Genomic DNA, 20,825 nt, shown 5'->3' with positions numbered 1-20,825 from the left:
CATTTGCATAGATACTTCAGAGTATAATTGAGCTCATTTCCGAATTGTTGCTGTGTTACAGTGCAATGGAAAATGTTGGCACATATGCTGATGAGCTGTATCATGGCAGATACACGTACTGTTATCATTCGGTGATCTGAATCAGAGGGATAAAACTCAATGCTTTTAACTCGCACATCCATATCATAAACAAGCCGAGTAGCCAATGAAAGCATGAAAGATTCAGATATACTAAAGAGTAAAATAAGGTATCTCCTTCCCTTTATCATTTCTCGGTCTTTGTCATTCTCTCCAGTGGTGCAGTCCTGGTGGCCATGTCATTGTGTAGTAGTCACTACGTTGCGAATGTAGTGAGCAGCAGAACAAGAGCGGACGGGAGCAATGAAACATGATAAATGCGGTCCATGACGTGTAACCAACAAGTTTGTGTTTCAACCTGCATTTCCAGGGAATAATACCAATCATAAATCGAGCTTCTTGTGTAAAGCTTCGGGGAAGAGGTTCCAAACAGCCCAGTACGCTCACTGTTGTTAGAACCAAAATCACTGCTTACTTTTTTTTCAGTGCAGAGCTTTGTTTTAAGCTTTTCACAGCAAATGGCCAGAAAAAATAAATCAGAGGTGCAAACCACAGTGATCCAGTGAAACAACGATGGTTGCAAACAAAGTGGCCATGAGAGAATAAACAGGTGTGATGACCAGGGATGAATCTCGGAAATAAATTGCAGCTATCCACCACAATATAACTCCCGTGAGAACGACCAGGCGATTGTGAAGGATGAATTTGAAGAACGAACAGTTGCTGCGGGGGAAAGGAAGACAACTGAAATGTAGTGAATTGAAGGAGACTGAGAAATAATATCAGAGTTTCCTTAAGAGATACAAAGACAACGACGCAATTAATATGTATAGACGAAATTCTGCACCTTCAATGAGAAAAGTAAAATTTTGTTCTGAATTTCTGTTAAATTTCCTTTGGTGGAAATGGGAAAGCACTTCTCATTGATTTACTTAATACTGGAAATGAGGAAGAAACGAGATCTATTTGAATAGCCGAAGTCAGGTGCAGTGAAGTCAGGAAGAGATTAAATGTTTTATAAATCAGGCTATTCGACAGTATCAAAGCACACTTTCAGCGGGACAGGAAAAGGATTAAACTGAGGTTAACCGAACGAGACAAAATATATTTGGATCGTAAGCAGAGTCAAAGTCGCAAATAACATTTCTAGGATGACTTTTTAAAATCGTTTTTCGCCATTTCTATTATGGACGATGATATTTTTTTCTCTATTTCTGTCCAATTTGCTTTGATAAAAAAACTTATCATTTATTTACTCAGTACTGTAATTTAATTTTTAAAAATGCACGGGATCCACTTGAATTGCTGAAGCAAAATGCAGTGAAGTGTGTAACTGGCAAAATGTTTTGTCAATCAGATGATCCAATGGTGCAAGTTCGGATTTGTGTGATTTTTAACTTTGAAACGAACATTGGGTTTCTCGAGAGAGCAACGGTTATGAAACGCAAGTGAAGACAGCTTGACTGAGTTAGGTAGTTCGAAATACTTGAAGCAAAAATGGAAATGTTCTATTAATAGTTCATGCATTGAATAGTATAATATGTAGTATTTCGTCACTCGCCCACAACTGCATCAGGTCAGTTAACAATGAGGCATATTGCAGGAGTCACACTTGGTCCATCCTGAACATCACGTTTGCCTGCCTTAACATATCCGTTTCTATCTCGGGTGCAATCGCCAGGTGGATGAGTATAAGAAAACCCACAGACTCTCATCGCTACCTGACTGACAACTTTTCCCTGCCAATAACCGTCAAGCAGTCCACAGCATTCACGCAATTCTTCAGCCTATAACGCATCTGCGTGGATGAGGAGAGTTTCCACTCTCAAGCATCATAGATGTCCACCCATTTTGGTAAACATGTTGCTTTGCCCTGTCATCCAGAGAGCACTCGAGCGCACCTCCTGCATTCCCCATTGCACTGCTCTCAAAACCCGTTTGCACACAGTAAAGATAATTTCAACCTTGTGCTCACCGAACAGCTGACCAGTCTCTATATTCAACCGATCATCCTTGAACCCTTCTGACAACTAAAATTAGACCACAACACCAAGAATACCTTGCTCTCCCCACCTCTCCTGAGTACGTCAAGTATCGTTCGATTCCTCAAATGTTTGGGGACATTGCCCTGTAAACACTCCTGAACCCAAAGGTACCTTCCCATACGACTGAAAGGCATGCAAACCGTAATGCTGCACCACCACTCAGTCACCTCCATCCCGGGCCACAAACAACCTTTCCAGGTGAAACTGATGTTCACCTGCCCCTCCTGCAAACGAGTTTACTGTATCCAGTGGTCCCGATGAGGTCTACTCGTCATCGATGAGAGCAAGCGTAAATCGAGTCCACGTTTCACTCAGCATCTCAGCCTGGCCTGCTGGAGCCGACCTGACCTCCTAGTCGTTGACTGTTGTAATTCCCCTTCCTACTCATTTTCCAACATGAGCATCCTTAGCCTCTTTCTTTGCCACAGCGAATCTGACTGCAGGTTGTGGGAAATAGCACCTCGCCCTCTGCTTGTGGACAATGTAGCCCGGACACGCAGCATTGAGTTCTTGAGCTTCGAATAGCTTCCTTTCCTATCCGCTAGCACCATTCCCAGCCCCTCCCCTCTCCCTATCTTCCATTCCTCTAATCAAGTATTTCCTCCAGAAATAAACAAATGTGTTGTTCCAATCAACCAACCAGGCCGTGCCCTCTATTTTATTTCACCTGTCCTGAACACAACACACTGCAATCCTCAACCACTGCCCCGCTTAATCTGCGGATCCATTTGCACCCAGCCCAACGACTGAAGGAAGGTTACACCCGAAACGTTGATATCTTCACCCCCTGATGCTACCTGACTTCCTTTGTTTTCCAAACCTCCTGCTTGTCTGCCTTGGACTTCAGCACCTGCAGTTTGTTTGTCTCTTATGATGTCGCACGTAGGCCGACTGATTTCCTCCACGAAATGAAACAAGGGAGAAAACTTGCCAATTATGCGAGTTTATTTAATCATTAAATTCAAATGTATCTATTACGAATGGATTAGAATCGATGTCCGTACAGAGACGCTGAGATTACGATATCTGTGGTGCTCCCACAATTCCGCCACATTTGCTTATATTTCAACGCAATCAAATCTCAGTGGCCTGATGGCTAAGCTGTGAGCACGGCTACCTCACAGTACCAGAGAACCACGTTCAGTTGCAGCCTCGGGCGACAGCCTGTCTGGAGTTTGCACGTTCTTCCTACGTGTGAGTGATTTTCCTCCCACATTCCGAAGACGTGCACGTCAGGTGAATTGGCCAAGCGAAATTGTCCATAATGTTCAGGGATGTGTAATTCAGGTGCATTCCTGAGGCGAAATTCAGAGTAATCGGGCCGGCGGTTGGATCTGAATGGGATACTCTTCGAAGGATCAATGTGGAATTGTTGGGCCAAGTGGCCTGTTTCCACACTGTAGGGATTCCATTTAAAAAAAAAGAAAAAGAGGAATTCTCCCTATGTGTGCGGGTTTCCTCCGGGAGGTCCGGTTTCCTCCTTAATCCAACGATATGCTGGTAAGGTGAATTGGAAATGATAAATTGCACATAGTTTAAGGGGATGTATGTTAGTTCAAAAGTCAGGAGTAAAGCTGGAGTAATACAGTAGGGAACTGGTTACTCTTCGGAGGGTCGGTGTGGACGTTTTGACTAAACGGTCTGTTTCCACACTGTTGGCAATCTGTGAAGGATTAAAGTGCAGCAGTGCTTCTTTAACAAAACTAACAGTAAATGGTTCAAGAGCCGTATCAATCATTAATCTCTATGGCCTTTGATGTTAGTGATAGGTAAGCGAAGGGTGCAAACCACGTTTATTAATTCCACACCTCCGATTTTTATAGAATTAAATTGCTTTCGAGCCCATCAGACTTGGGCTGTTTTCGGTTTCTGTGGGAAAGGCCTTTATATGTTCAGTTTCAAATCCTGGGTTATGAAGAATTGATCCGACATTGGACACAAATGCGGTTTAGATTTTGGAATGGTAACAGGTTTATGGAAGAGACTGTCATACTGAAAGGAATATAGTTGTAGCAAGTAAGGCCAAATTGCAATATCACTCAATAAGACAGGATTCTGTCAAGAAACAAACAAAAAAAAACAGCTTCTCCCGTGAATTACTGTGCATGGTCTGTTAGTTTCACAGCTTCTTCCATCAATCTCAATACCTTTTCATCTCTTTCTATCCCTCTAATTTACTCTCCATCCCTCGCTGTCACTCTCTCTCAGACACTCCCAATTGCCATTTTGCGCCTGCATCTCAACTCTGCAAAACAGTCTCTCCTCAAACCAGCAGTTGCTTCTTCCTGTGTCTTTCTTCACTCTGTCTGTGTGATTTCTTCATCTTTTGATCTCTCCTAATCTGTTAAAGATCATGCTCGCTCCACCCAGATCCATACCTGTACTGACTTCTTCCTGATCAATTTCAGTGCCTGCATGTGCTCGACGTTATTTCCTTTCTAACTTACATTAATCGCTCATCTTTTTTTCATCTTACAGGAAATCTTACGTCAATCTGTTTTAGGCTTAGTTATGCACAATATTATACAACATCAGACAGATAGCCAATATTGTTAAACCCAAATACACATAAGCCTCTGGTTAGGGTGAGACGATTTCCAGCTTCCTCTGCGTAATTTTGGGACGAGAAAGCACAGATTTCTTCGTGAAAGTATTTATATTAAACGATTTTTCTTGTCACAGTGTCTCAGTGATTAACACAGTAGCTTCACTGTGCCAGACACGTCTATTTAATTTTATCCTCAGGCGACCACGCGAAGTTTGTACATTCTCCCTGTGTCTGCATGGATTTCCTTTGTGAGCTCCGATTTCCCCTCACAGTGCAAGGACGTGCACAGAACGTGGATTACACTTGGTAAATAGCCCATAATATCCAGGGATGTGCAGTATCAGCCATGTGCAATCTGTGTTACAGGTGTTGGGTCGCTAGGTTGGATATTTTTGAAGGATTGGTGTGGATTCTGTGGACCGAATGGCCTGCTTCCACACGAAAGGTATTTGATCATTCTTATTCTGATCGCCAGGCTCACAAGGAAAAAGTAGAAATAATTTATGACTCCCCGCTCCCTGACACTTGACCAGAAGCTATTTCTAAACACAAACACTCAAGGCAAATCACATTTTGTTAACCCTTTGAAGATACAACCAAAAATACATAAGTTGATCATTTTTCCCCTAGAACCTGCTTTGCTATTCGATAATTTCATAACTCACACACATTTATCCTCATCTCGACCTTCCTGAATATTTCTGAATATCTCTGCTTTTCTTTCACTTAATTGGTCATTAAGAAACTAGCTCTGCCTTCATGATTTCTTCTCATAAAAAGAATCATTTATTATTTGATGCCCAGAATTCTGAAGACTCACAACCACCCCCGAGAGAACAAGAACTCACACATTTTTGAAAGAAGTATGTCCCTTTTGTTAAACTAGGACTGAATGCTAGAAACTAACAAAGCAAACTCGTCACTGATACAACACAATCGAAAGCAATGTAACATTGTGGACAGAGTAACTCACTTTGCTCAATTGTTATGGACAACAAGGAGTTGTGAAATATATAAATTAGAACTGCGGACAAGAACATACAGAGCTCACAGCGATGTTCAAGATCAGCAATTAAAAAGGAGCGTAGTGGGGACCCGAACAGCTGCCAGATTCGAATAGTGATTGCGTTCTAACTCACCAATTATTGCATGTTCTATTTCTTGGATAAGCAGCTGTTTTAATTTGACTGGAAGTGATAGTTTAACAAGATCATCTGAACTGATCAATTCAAGTGGGCCCTGGAATGCTATTGAAATACATCCTCACTAACATGGCTGTGCAACTCATCATTGATATTCGTTGCACATACTTGACCAAAAACATTACATCAGCTGCAATGATACTGTTTTCAAAAACATGTTATAACTGCTCAAGAAATAGAAACACAAATTGATGACAAAACTTCCCGACCAAAGTTCGTTTAGGAATGATCCCTCAACAATGATGAGTAACTTCATAGTACCAAGTTATCTCAATGACGTTTCTGATAAAGAGTCACTGGACTCGATACGTTGCCTCTGCGTTGTCTCCACAGATGGTGCCAGAATTGCCGAGTTTCTCTAACAGATTTTGTTTAATTTTTTATATTTTACAGACAGTACTCATCTTTTGTACTTCTTTTAAAAATGTTACTGTTGTAGTTGCCAAATGTAGAGAAGTCACTCACAGATTGAGACCGATTCCATTGTCTTCCTGCATTTTCTCATTCTGATTTTCAATCTTTCCTCTGATGCATACTTGATTAAATTGAAACTTCAGAATCTAGTCCAGTGATAGGTGTGGGAAGTACAACGAACTGGACAAGCCCCGTTCAAAACTTGTCAAGAAGATACCCTATACCTTGACCTGTATTGATTTAATGGCATGCAAAAAGTGTAGTGTTTCAGATGTGTATGGTTTCTTCAAGCTACTTGGCTTTAAGCAAAATACACATTATTCTTTTAAAAAAGTTAACATATAACAAAGAATGTAAAATTAGCATCACTTCCAATCTATTAAAAGGTTGACCAAACGTACATTTTCTTCAACTACAAATCCTCAACTGTTAAAATGTAGCAGCATCACCAAAAACCATGAGTTCTGATGAAGTGTAAGTGGACACGCAACTTTAACTCTGGTTACTCTCCAGAGATGCTGCCAAACCTGCTGTGTTTTCCAGCATTTGTTGTTTTTGTTCCCATAAGCACAGATTCTTCTTTTTAACCGGTGATCATCAGTAATGGAGAAAGGAAAAAAATGCAGAAAATAAAAACTCTACAACAGCAGAGAGAGTACGCCGGTTTTTTTTTCAGCAAAACGGACAGATCTGTGTCTATCTGCTTCAATCTTTCTCCAATACCCACCCCAACTTAAACTTCTGCGACAACTAAGAACCTGTGTCCTGGTGACCCTGAGTCCACCCACATGTGCTGCTTTTGTTTAATTCAACAAAACACAACAATTCCAGGAGCTCAATGCTGTTTAGCCACTGTTTCTGAAGCAGACATTGCAACAACATTCTGGCAAAATAATTTTCGCAAGAGAACCAGTACATACTGATTAGATTAGATCCCCGACCGCATGGAAACAGGACCTTCGGTCCAACTAGTCCACATCAATCTTCCAAATAATAACCCACACAGACCCATTCATCTTCCATATAATTACACCTGACTAACGCACCTAACACGGTGATCAATTTAGCAAGGCCAACTCACCTGACCACCACATCTTTGGACTGTTGGAGGAACTGAAATACTCAGGGAAACCCCAGCAGACACGGAGAGAATGTGCTATCTCCACAAAGGCAATGCCCGAGGATGGAATCCAACTATCAGCAAAGCATAAACAACAAAACTTACTAGTTGGAATGTTTCCTCAATAATGCTCAAGACGTCTGATGGAATCCCTGGCAAAGTAGCTGTCGTCTTTGGCCACACTTAAAATTCCTCTTCCTCGTACGCCAGCGCACAAGTCGCAGCCGTGTATCAGTTAGAGAATAATCAATATTGTTCAGACAGCGCCTTCCAAACTCATACTCTATTGTCCATAAGAGAAACGACAGTAGATACTTCAGAACATTATCATCAGGATCCGCACTAAGCCTTACATCAATCACATTTGTCGAAACAAATCTGATTCATAACCATCACTGAATGGGGCGATGCTATGGCTTTGACAGGTGCATTTTATGCTCTCTTTTTTCTGAAAGAAATGGAAGTTGAGACAGAATTGGCGAGATCACTACCAGAAACCTACAAAATCAAAACGCTTATGAAGCCTTGTATTTATTTTCATGCAAAAGAAGAAGCCAGAATTGTGACATATCCCACAAAATCACAGTTTTAGTTCCAGATTTCTGCAGCTGTTGTGGTTGTGCAAGCGACAAATATCTCTCTCTCTCCCTTTCACTCTCTCGCTCCCTCTGTCTGTCTCTCCCCCCACCCACATCTCTCTCTGTGTTACTGCTTGTTGCACTTAAAAGCTGAGTTCCGCTTCCTGCTGTTACAATTGCAAGTGAGGCAATCAATGCAACTGAATTAGCTTTTTTTCCACGTGTGAGGCTTATGACGTATTTCTATGTTTGAATAGCTAATGGTAATTGTTTTGTAGGGATTAAAACAAGGTCAGCCATGTGAACTTCGTAGAGGATGATTTAATATGATTCATACAGAGATTATTGGTTGGCAGGTCCAATTAAAGTGTCGAGATTCTTTCCTCTCTGAGAGCTGGCTCTGAGGAAGACGAACTTATGTCAAGTGTTGCGCACTTGTCATGAAGATTGTCTGAGTAATAGGATGCTGACCTCTATGGAGTAATTTCAGTGTACGGAAAAGTGAAAAAGAAGTGTGATTGAAACATTGGCACGCAATTGTACACCTTGAGTTGGATTAAACATGTCAGGCATCCAGCCAATATTTGGAAAACTGAACACATTAGGTCCAAAAGTTTAAAAATTGGCCAAGCATGTCTAAAAATAGGTTCCTGTTTCTGGCACAGTTTTGCTAGTTTGAAAGTCATCCTGAGTTTGGAAGACGCTCTGTCATTTTAAATCTTACCTTTCTACATCTGCTCTCAATGACTCTCAGAGATACATTGTCAAACAGTAACACATTTTAAGATGAATACAAGTTTGTCCATTCCACATGAAAACACAATGGCAGCTTTTCCAACAGAATGGGTGGCTGTGGGGGTGGGGGAGATCTGAACGCATTTGATGTGATCGTTGTGAATGTAAATTCACGCAGTAACATCTCCCATGAAAATTTTAGCCTTGTCCTCTAGATTTCATTACTGGTTAGAAACTTAATACACTTGCTGAAAAAAACTTTTGCAAACAGACGACATTGCACATAGGTAGGGTAATCGAAACATCTGTTAGCAATTCTGTTCGACACTTTGTTCAATTTTCTGTTCCTCATGCGACTGACGTAACGCTGAGTGAGTGGTTTCTTCATGCAGTGCCGAACAAGGTCATTCACGTTGAGCGCTGTTGCATTGCTCATGTCCACATGTGGACCCAAACCACCGCAGCGAACACCAGCTGCACTGCTCCAGCAAACAGCCTCACTCAGAAACAGATTTGCACGCAACGATTCTCGTCGTTTCAGCTCCAGCTAGACTTAGAACAAAGGTAATGGCCTCGATTTCTCCAGATATTCGGACAGACTCTTACTAAACAGCAGTGAACTGCTAAACTCACATTATAAATAGGCATTGTTAATCACAGTCCTCATTAAACCAGAGGATTATAAATTGGAACGCTTCAGAGCTGCTTCCAGCATTTTATAAAGCGAAATGTCCAGTTTCCTATGTAATCCTGTCTTTTTGCTTTCCCGTGGCCCATTCTTACCAGGTTTGCTCACACGGTGCACACTGCCATTCTCGCTAAACAGTCTTTGTATACGCCTGGGTGAATAAACAACACACCGCCCCACAACCCCAATGATCTCAGTCCCTGCCCAGTTGTGATGCCTCCAGTGTGGATTGATTCCTCCACTGCAAGAAATGGTGTCCACTCCACTCCTTCTCCCTCGAACGCCATCTATTTGGCCATATCTTTGCCCGATATACCATTCTGTTTCTACACTAATGGGCAGGTGGCACTGCACAGCATTCTAAGATCACTCCATTTGAGATCACACTGTTGAGTTTGCTTCCCAACACGCTGCTATCTGCTCCCACGTCCTCACCGCTATTTTGCACACATAGTGTTGGCGCCAATGTGCCCGACGACTATTGAATATTCGCCCTCCGCTCACTCCTCAATCTCTCAGAATAACATGTAATCACTCTGAGAGATCCTTTCATCAAACAACGAGAAAAATGCACATCCTTTTGCACCATGGTTGGAAAGTTACGAAACTCCTTCTCCTCCCCTTATAATTGGTTCACGACTGTATTTCCCACACATTTTTCCGTTTCCCCGTGGAGTGCAGCCAAGAGGTTTCAAGCAAATGTCTGTTAATACCGCCTTCATCCCGAAAGCCCACTCATCACCCATAAAAATATAATTGGTTTCTCTGTTTCTCTGGTAAATGCCCATAGTGGGATAGTGTTCCTGCCGAGTCCCCTCACTCTGTCAAGAGGACAACTATCTTCCTTGCTACCCTTGAATGCCTATCCTTCTGTGTGTCCCCACAGTCTCATCCCCAAAACCCAAGCCGGAGCAAGCAGGACCTGAGGAGTGTCCGAGTGACACTTGTGAAAGAAGCCACGTATACGAGAGGAATAAATTAGCAGCACATAGCTGAGGGACCTGCAGTGATGCAACCCTCACTTAAACATGACTGGAAGAAATAACAACAAACTAACACACAGAGTTAAAATATTCATTATTAAACATACGACAGTTTGGACAATGGCAAAGATCGTGAGCAGAGCTATGGATGATCATGGATTCACATCTACTGTAGCTGAAAATATAACACAGTCATGGGATCAGAGAAACATTTCAGTTTTCGTGCCTTCCACTTTTCTGTAAAATGAGATGATAAAATAAATGTGTTGAGAGACATTCAGAAGAAACATATACATCTCTTCGCTTGAGTTTCAACCATCCAAATGTTAAAAAACTTTCCAAAATCCAGCACTGTCATTTCAGGATGGGAATTTACAAAATGGTTTGAGGAGTCAAGTATTTTAATGATAAGGTTATATTGGTGAGAGGGTTTAAGAGATGTGATAGATGCATACAATTTAAGATGTCTTTTCACCAGCCAATTTTGTTTTCCAAAGATATTTTGGAAGCAGAAGCTTGAAATGCAGGAAAGAGAAAATTACGAATGAATATAATCCACATTCTGCACTTAATCTTGTGGATGGTATAACCTGCATGTCTGAGTGTTTGGTGGTGGAGGAAGTGGATCTGTGTCGATGTTGTGTCATTCATGCGGTGCTGATCAATTTGGCTGTGCTGTTCTGGGTGGTGTTGGGCGATGCATTACTGTTGGAACAGCACTGAGCAGTCCTCAAGGAGCTTCTTACTGAAATGTATCTTCCGACTTGGATGCTGCCTTATCTGCTGTGCTTCTCCTGCAACATGCTTTTCTGTACTGCACTTATTCAGGCAAATAAGTAGTATTCAGTTATGTTTCTTATTTCTGGCTTGTAAAGGAATAAACGACAGGTGGGGAAAGAACCCAAAGAAGGAGAAGAACAGTTGGACAATGGAGTGAATAACGATCTGGCTTGGAGAGTGAAAATCGGTTAAAGAAGATTTTTAGTTGCTATTCGTAGGTGGTGTGTAATGGCAGGCAATCTGATAGATAGGCATCAAGGAATAAAGAATTGTATTACTTGCTGAAGAAGTCCCGGATTCTGATTGATCTTGTGGCCACAAAAGACTGGTTCAATTAATTTGTCATAGAGACTGGGACTTTCACAGCAAGGAGAGAGGCCTTTTGGCCCTTCTTGCCAATATCAGGCATCAATCGCCTATCCACTGTTATCCCATTTTCCAGATCTTGTTCTGTAGCTTTATGCGCTGTGGTGCTTCAAGTGATCATCGATTGCTTTATGAAATTCCACCAGCTGCAGCAAAATGCCATCACTACACACATATTCCTCTCACCTCCCTTCTCTGCCTTCCGGATGTAACCTTCCATCTGGGACACACTGGTGCATTCTGCCTTCACTCCCAACACCGCCCCACATGGCACTGTGGAATCTTCCCCTGCAATTGCTGAAGATGTTAAACATGCAGTCATGAAATATCAGAAATAGGAGCAGATGTAAGCCTTCCAGCCCTTCGAGCCTGCTCCGCCATTCAATACGTTCATGGCTGATCATTTCGTGCGCTCAGATCCATTTACCCGTCCTCTCACTGTATCCCTTACTTCCTTTATTGTTCAAAAATAAGATCATGGCCATAAAAAACGTTTACTGAAGTGGTGTCAAGTACTTCACTGGGCAAAGAATTTTAATTTTGAAAGTGAAGACTACACATGTTGGAGATTACAGGTAAGAGTGTGGTGCTGCAAATCGCGTAGCAGGTGAGACAGCATCTGATGAGCAGGAAAATTGACCTTTCATGCAAAAATCCTTCATCAGGAATCGAAGATTCCAAAGAGTAACAATCCTTTGGTTAAAAACTTCCTTATCAATTCTGTGCTGAACCTGCTCCGTCTAATCTTGAGGCTGTGCCCACTTTTCCAAATTTCACCCGCCAGTGGAACCATCCTTTCTACTTCTATCTTACATATTCCCTTCAAAATTGTACATATTTCTATAAGGTCTCTCCTAATTCTTCTGAATTCCAATGAATATAATCCCAATCTACTCAGTCTCTCCTCATAACCCTATCCCCTCAACTCCAGCATTATCCCAGTGTACCCCTTCTGCACGCCTTCCAGTGCCAGTCCATCCTTTCTCAAGTAATGAGACCAAACCTGCTCACAGTACTCTAAGAATGTCCTCACCAGCACCGTGTACAGCGGCAACAGAACCTCTCTTCTTTTAACCTCACCCCCTTTAGTAATGAAAGACAACATTCCATTTGGCTACTAATTACTTGTTGTAACTGCAGACCCGACCTTTGTGATTCATGCACAAGGACACTCAATTCCCCCTGTACAACAGCATGCTTCAACATTTTATTCGACAAGTACTAACCCTGTCTCCTGTAACTTCTAACAAAATGGATAACCTCACGTTTCTTCTGCCAAACCTTTACCCATTTAGTCAATGTAACTATTTTCCTCTACAAAGTTTCACATTCCTCTGCACACTGTCCTCTGCCATTCATTTTCGTGTCATCTGTAAAGTTGGACGTGCTACACATTGTCCCCAACTACAAATTATCTATATAAATTGTACATAATTGCAGTTCCAAAACCCATCACTGAGGCTCACTACTACTCACTGTTTGCCAGCCAGAATAGTACACATTTATCGTCACTTTTTGCTTCCTGTTAGTTAACTATTCTTCTATCCATGGTTATACTCGACCAACAACACCACACATCCTTACCTTATGCATCCGCCTCTTGTGTGCACCTTGTCGAAGATCTTTTGGAAATCTAGATGCTCCACATTCACTGAGTCCCCGTTGTCCACCATACTCGTCATGTCTTCATAGAATACCAATATATTTGTAAAGCATGACCTACCCTACATGATTCCGTGCTGTTTCTTTTCAATCTCTATCGCAGTGATCTCTTATTCCTTCCTTGATAGTAGACTCAAGCACCTTCTCTACTACAGAAGTTAAGCTAGTGGGTCTATAACCCCCTCTCTTGTCTTCCTTCCATTTTTTTTCAAACACAGTGGCGCCAGATTTACTGTTTTCCAATCTGCTCGAATTGCCCCAGAGTCCAGTGAATTTGCAAGATTAACGCCAGTACACCTGTTATTTCCCCCGCCAACTCTTTTAGCACCTTGGGATGCATTCCATAAGGGATAGGAGACTGTCTATCCTTAGCTGCATTAATTTGCCCAACACTAGCTTTTACGAAATAAGGATTGTTTCCAGATCCTCACCGACACCCATCTCTTTTCAATTACTGGCATGTATTAGTGTCTTTCACTGTGAAGAACGATACAAAATAACTGTTCAATGCCTCAGCCATTTCATCACATCCCATAACTAAACGCCTAAACGACCAACGTTCACTTTAATCACTTTTCTTCGTTTTTTTTAATTGAAACTTCTGCGAAACATCCCTATAATCTGTGCGAGTTTCTTTTTTTCTCATGTTCTTTCTTGCGGTTATTTTCAGCACTGTTGCGGCATTCTGTGGACCGAGAAACCTTTCCGAATCTTCCAGTTTCATGCTGATTTTAACCACTTTGTATGCCTTCTCATTCAATTTGATAGTCTCCCTTATTTCTTGAGACAACCATGCTAGATTACAGTTTTTCTTACTGTCCTTCCTTTACATTGGAATATAATTTTGATCATCACTTTGAAAAATGTAATTGAAAGCTCTGCTCATCAGCTGACCCACCATATTTATTTTTGTTTTGAGTCTACTTTAGCCAGGCTCTCCCCGTTCTATTGTAGAGCCCCTTGTACATGCACAGGAATCTGGCATTGGTTTTTAACTTCACACCTCTCCATCTGCATTCTCAATTCAACCATACTGTGATCACTCCTTCCAAGCGGATCCTTAACGATGAGGTATTTGATTATTCCTGTCTCACAACAAAGGACCAGATCGACAATAGCTTGCTACCTCGCCGTTTCTTTGACATACTGTTCAGGAAAACCATCACGATTAAATCCAACAATGTCCTCCTCAAGGCAACACAGACTGAGCTAGTTCGACCAATCAACAGGTCGATTAAAATCTCCAAAGTTAATATCCGGCCCATTTTGACTAGCGTTACTTATTTCTTTGTGTATTCACCTCCCCAATGTATTCGTTTATTTGGTGGTCTACAGACTACGCCTTTCAGTGCAAGTTTCTTCTTAGAATTTTTAATTTCCAACATTTTGGATTCAAACTCATTCTCTATCGAACCTATACCATCTCACAGTACCGCGTTGAAGCTGTACTTGAATATCAGACTCTCCTGTCTGTCCTTCAGAGAAGTCTGAAAAGCCCGGATATTTAACTCCCAGTCATGACCACCCTGTAACCATGTCTCTGTAATGGCTACTACAACATATTAATTCGTAATGATTTGTGTCATTACCTCGTCAACCTTGTTCCAGTTGCTACAATCATTTGGTAAACTGTCTTCATGACAGCTGTCTTAGCCTCATGATTTCCAACATCTCTCATAACATTTCCTGAATAATCCTTCCTTTTTACATCTTGTTTCTCCTCAACTGTCCATTTACGTCCTCCCTTCTCAGTATCCAAGGGCCCAAACACATCTTCCAGGTGAAGAAACACTTTGCCTGCACTTCGCACAACCCAGTCTACTACATTCACTGCTCGCAATGTCGTCTCCACTATCTTGGGAAATGAAGTGTGGACTGAATGACTGTTTTTCAGAAAATCCAAGTTCCATCTTCAAGAAAGACCCTAAACTACCACTTCCCTGCCACATTAGCGGACCAGCCCGTTCCTTGGCCAACATCTCTGTCTCAGGCTTACTGCAGTGTTCAGGAGAAGCTCAGTCCATGCGTGAAGAACAACATCTCATTTTCCATTTGGGGATGCTGCAGCCCTCCATCGATTTCAATACTTTTATGTCCTGAACTCATCCATCTCCTTGCCCTCCACCTCACACACCACTCCTTGTCATCACATATGCAGCCATTACACGCTATCTATGTTTAGTCACTAACAGTCTCCATAAAAAGCTAGTCACCCTCTCAGCTTGATCATTATCCATTAGTTTGCCCAATTCTTCTTCTCTCTGTTTGAGTTCCACACCAATTACCGTTTACTTCTTATCCCAACCCCACCACCCTATCTTCTGCAGAGAGGTCAACATTTCTTCGGAGAAAGTGAGGACTGCAGATTTTCAGCAACATTTCATAGGTACCATCAGTTCTGAGGAAGAGTCACTGGACCGGAACTGCTAACTCTTATTTCTCTTCTCAGATGCTGCCAAACCTGCTTAGCTGTTCCAGCACCTTCTGCTTTTGAACATGTTCCTTGACAAACATCTCTATCTGAGGCCATCTGACACTGTGAATGATCAAGAATAAAGGTCGTGCGTGTGCCCTTTTGGTTGCCTGAGATCGTCCGTGCTCAATGATCCTCTGCACCGAAGACAGTACTCTGTTCCTTTTGAAAACTTCTCTTGTCGATTCTTCCTATTGCAATGTGAGCCATAGGCATCAACTTCTTAGGTCTATTAATACAGCAATCATGTGTATGGGATTTGTACCGCAGTTCTATTTTGAATGCGATCAACAACAGAGAGAGAGAAAAAAAAACTCATGCCAAATATGAACAGACTGGAGTTTCTGCAGGAGGTGGAACTTAGTGACTTTTTCTTCAGATAGATAACACTAAAACCCTTTCTCACTGTGACAATGTGCCATTAGTTATCGAAGCTGAAGCATTTATAGGTGCATAGGCTGAAACAGTTTTTTTCCTACTTATAATACCTGAATGGTCTCCCTCCAGCATGATAGTACAGTTGTGTCAGCAAATGGGATAACTGAGCGAATCAGCTTACATATGCAGCCGGGGAACAGTCCTTATGTGGTAATATATGGGTGCAGAATGCAGGGACGAGGGACAGAGAGTTTTTTGAGCCGTTTCACATGGTGACTGAGATGGCATTGGAGGTTTTGACAGGCTAAAATTAGGCAAATGCCCAGATCGGGATGGGGTTGTGCCTCACGTTGTTTTGTGAGACTAGAGAGAAAATTACGCGTGTTCTGACCAATGTTTCACATTCCTTTTTAGCCACCTGGGAGTGGTTACAGGATTTCAGGACTACTAACGTGGTTCCAGTTTTCAAGAAGGCTGGCGGAGATAATGCAGCAAATCACAGAGCAGTGATTCGAACATCACATGCAGGGAAACTTTTGGAAAAGTTTCTTAAGGAGAGAATTAATTGCAACTTCTTCGGAGAAAGTTTGACCAGCGAGAGTCAGCATGCTTTTGTCAGAGGAATCCATGCCTGACAGATCAGATTACATTTTCTTTCGGAAGTGATCAGATGTGTAAACAAGGATAGTGAACTTGATTTAGTTTATGAGGATTTTAGAAAGCCTTAGACAAGTTCCCACAACAGAGACTGGTAACAGGGTTAATATAAAAGGGATACAGGGTCACGTGGTAAGTTTGTCCCAAACTTATTTGAGTGGTTGCAGACAAAGGAAAGTGCTGTTTCTGAGACGTGGAACTGGTATTCAGTGGTGTCCCACAAGGATCAATGCTGTGTCCCTTAATGTTTGTGATTGCACATAAACAACAAAGAAATAATGTTGGGGAAATGATAAGAAAATTTGAGGAGGATATGAAGATTGGCATAGTGGTGAACAGTGAGGAAGAGGATCTTAGGTTCCAGGATTTCAGAGGTGGATTTGTCCAATGGGCAGATAGGGGGAGCTGAAAATAACAATAAAAACATCAGGTGATGCATTTTAGAAGTAACACGTCATGGGAGTGCTCAAAGAACGGTTGGGCACTGGGAAACCCAAGAGTGACTTTGCATGTGGTTCCACAGATTTGTGAAGGTAGCAGAATATAGTAGTTAAGAAGACAAGCACGACTTTATAAGTCAAGGCAAAGATTACGAGAGCACGAAAATCGGTGTCACATGTAGAAAAGTTCGTGAAGAAAGCATTTGGCACGCTTGCCTTCATGAGTCAGAACATTGATTATTGAAGTTCACGTCATGTTCTGGCTGTACAGAACATTAGTGGATCCACATTTAGAATACTGCTGACAATTCCGATCACCTTCAACAGGAAAGATTTCATAAAACTTGAAAGAGTGCAGAATAGATTTACAAGGATGTTACAGTGTCGAGAGGGCTTGAGTTGTAAGTAGAGAGTGCTTGAGCAGGGGTTTTTTTCCCGGCAGTGTTCCAGGCTGGTGTGTAAACTTCTAGACGTTTATAAAATCATGATTGAGGTTGGATCGGTGACTGGCCTAGGCCTTCTTTTTATCCAGGATGGTGGAATTCAAAACGAGAGGGCACAAGTTTAACGTGTTTTACACGGACACACTAAACAAGGGACAAAGTGTGTTAGAGCGATATTTGGATTTACAACAGACATCATCTCAGCTTAGTCTTCGACTTAATAAAAATGGGCATGTACTTGGGAAAATAGTTTGAAAGGTAAACCATGAAGAGAACGTTAAGGATATAAAAATTGAGTGATGTCGAGATGAGGAAGTTTGTGAGTAAAATATTGACCAATGCAGTATGAATTGGAGAATGAGATGTTCGCAGGAACAATCAATAATGACCCTTTTATTTAAATTAGATATTGCAGATCTCTGAAATACAGAGGGACCTGGCTGTCCTGCTTTGTGGATCACATTAACATGGTCTGCCGGGGTAGCAACTGATTAGGAACGCAATAAGTCTTTTAATTCATTTGTTCAGCAATGACTGGGCCAACATTTATTTCGCCACTCCAATCAGTATTTGAGACGGTGAGAGCCTGGTCGAAATACTGCATTTCATGATGTCTTTTTTTGGAGAAACGAAGTGTTGCAGTTATCAAATTGCAGCTTTTTCTTTTCCTGTTCACAGTTTAATGTTCAACTATTCAGTTGATATCAGATAATGCAGAGTTTCTCCAGCAATTATGCCTGTGTTTCAGATTTCTTGCATCCACAGTTTATTTTTATTTAGTAATTTGGATGATCTGAGTTTTATGAGGAATGGAATGTTGCAAGTGTCAAACATGTGACAGAAGATTCAAACGGAATGCTGGCAAGTTCATCATCAATTTTTCGAAGCAGATCAGCTGAGGTGGGAATAGAGTGAAAAAGTGTGGTGCTGGTCAAGCAGCATCCGGGGAGCAGGAAATTCGATGTTTCGCGTACAAGATGTTCATCAGGAATGCTTGAATCGTCGATTCCCCGCTCCTCAGATGTTGGCTGACAGGCTGTGATTTCCAAGTGCTACACTTATTGACTTTGATCTCCAGCATCTAAAGTTATCACTTTCTGCTGAGGTGCGGTACAGTCAGGTACTGTTCCTGAGATGTAACAACGTGGTCGTGATGACAGAGTGAATTTGTAGTTGCAAACGCATCTGTGAATCAATATTATTCTCCCGCTCCCACTCTGCCAAGGACAGGCTGTTTCGATGGAGCTTGTTCTTACAGCCAGTCAATTTGACAGTTGTGCATTTGGCAGGTCGCGAAAACGTGAATTCCCAACGCGTTGTCTAGACTCGAATACAATACTGAGACGTTCGGTCTTAGGTCTGCCACGGCCTAAATTTGAAAGTGGTTTTGCTTGTTTGCATGTGCATAGTCGGTGTAGTGTACATTTGTGTCTGAGAGTGTAACCAGTTTTATTTTCTGATGGGTTTTAAATATGAAGCGATCAACAGAATATTGATTTTAATTTTTCTTTGATAATGTAAATCTGAACCAAAGACATGAATTGTTGAAGAAACTCAGCAGGCCTGAATCTGTGGAGAAAAACTGAGTTAAAGTTTTAGATCGACAGAAACCCGTTACTTATACATTTGTACATTATAATGCTAGGAAAATTATCAGTTTTATCTATTGAATCAGGATTTTTATCAAAATATCTCAATGACAGACAACCGTCACCTTTACAAATTCAAAAGGACTTTATTGACTATAATGCAGTTTCCGTTGCTCTCAGTTGGTGAAAGGCTGTGCTTAAATGATTGCCTTCTTTCGTTTCCTTTCTCTCAGTTTGCAGCAATGTCGAATGGAGAATTGGTCATTTGAGTGTCTCACTCAGCATGTGTCTCTATACGTCTCTCTTTGGCTCTGTGCATCCATCTCACCCTCTTCCTGTTACACATTCTCCGACACTCTGCCTGTCCATACAGCTCTTTACCTATTTCGGCTCTGTGAAAAGTCTGACATTTCGAGACAATTTGAGTGTGCAGCTGCTGAGAGGCTTTTTGCCCACTGACTGGAGTACGTTGAACTGGGCTCACATTCTCCGGATAATGTGTCTGTCACTTCAAACCAGGCAAGGCGACACTTCTTCCTCAAACAATTATGACTGTTTCGAATTCAAAATAGAATTCCTAATCCACCAGGAAAAAAAAACAATTACACTACAAATAAAGAAGCACAACGATGTATATATTTTTGGTTTAAATGTATGAACGGTGACATCAGAGAATGAGAGTGATCACCTGGTGGTATCTCTGACATTACCACAAAATTCCCCGGCAAATCTGCAGCGTCTCCTGCCTCATCTCGTTATTCCGACCTAACTGGGAATGAAGGAGGGGGAATAAAAGAGGAGGAGAAGCAGAAGTGCTTGTGGAATAATGGAAAGAAACTACAGACATAAGTAATATTTCGGAATATATAAAAAAAATGGCATTCACTGTTGGAACTTAACCTGGATCACCAAATCTTAACAGGGTGAAAGTCCAAGACGCTGAGTTACTTTCGCAAAGACTTGAAACACCGAGCCCAAATATAAACGCAGCAAGTAGGCACCGCTGGGAGTTGAACCCAGGATCTCCTGTTTACTAGACAAGCGCTTTAACCAACTAAGCCACGGCGCCACAGCAAAGAGGCCCTTGCTCATCCATATGTGGAGTTGCTTAAACACTTCCTCACAGTATTTGGACATGTGTTTTCGGATCAATGTTGCTCTAGGAGAATTGCAATCAATCCTCGAATTTTCAAACACAAACAGTTTACAGCTGAAAATTCTCTACTGAATAGGCACAGAAAAACATAATCTCTTCTTGCATTCATTTAAAACTGGTATTTTCACCTGGTTAAAGTGACAGGAGAAAGAGGCGGTGCTCATTCTATCGGGGCCCATGAACCACATTAATACAGACAGAGGGGACATCACATCAAGAGGAACAAGGTCATTGTGGTGATTTGACTAGGAGTAATGTGTAAGTAAGTATAATCATTGGGCAGTAAAAGCTGACGTAATGGCACCGACATTGAGTTTTGCACCATCTGTTCCGCGCTCACTTCCTGCATTATGCCTCCCAGGCATCATTGTCTATCACTTTATTTCACTGTCTTCGTCCACGTCTCAACTTATTCCAGACGATTGCAGATGTCTGACAGGAACCTTTAACTTTTCGAAACGAATTCCTCGAGTATAGTCAATGGGAAAGG

At 41.7% G+C, this 20,825-nt stretch overlaps 1 non-coding gene across 1 annotated transcript; it reads right to left on the bottom strand.

Moving 5' to 3' along the window:
• Positions 1–20,174: 20,174 nt before the first annotated feature.
• Positions 20,175–20,248, bottom strand: trnat-agu (transfer RNA threonine (anticodon AGU)). Its single transcript has one exon. It is a non-coding gene; the product is annotated as a tRNA-Thr (tRNA).
• Between the last annotated feature and the right edge of the window lie 577 nt (positions 20,249–20,825).

Source organism: Chiloscyllium plagiosum, unplaced genomic scaffold (assembly GCF_037043375.1).
Source record: "Chiloscyllium plagiosum isolate Xiang-an unplaced genomic scaffold, Cpla_swu_hap1 HiC_scaffold_21, whole genome shotgun sequence".
NCBI classification, from domain to species: domain Eukaryota; kingdom Metazoa; phylum Chordata; class Chondrichthyes; order Orectolobiformes; family Hemiscylliidae; genus Chiloscyllium; species Chiloscyllium plagiosum.
Note: the sequence above shows the minus strand (reverse complement) of the source record. Positions and strands in the feature narration are given on the sequence as shown.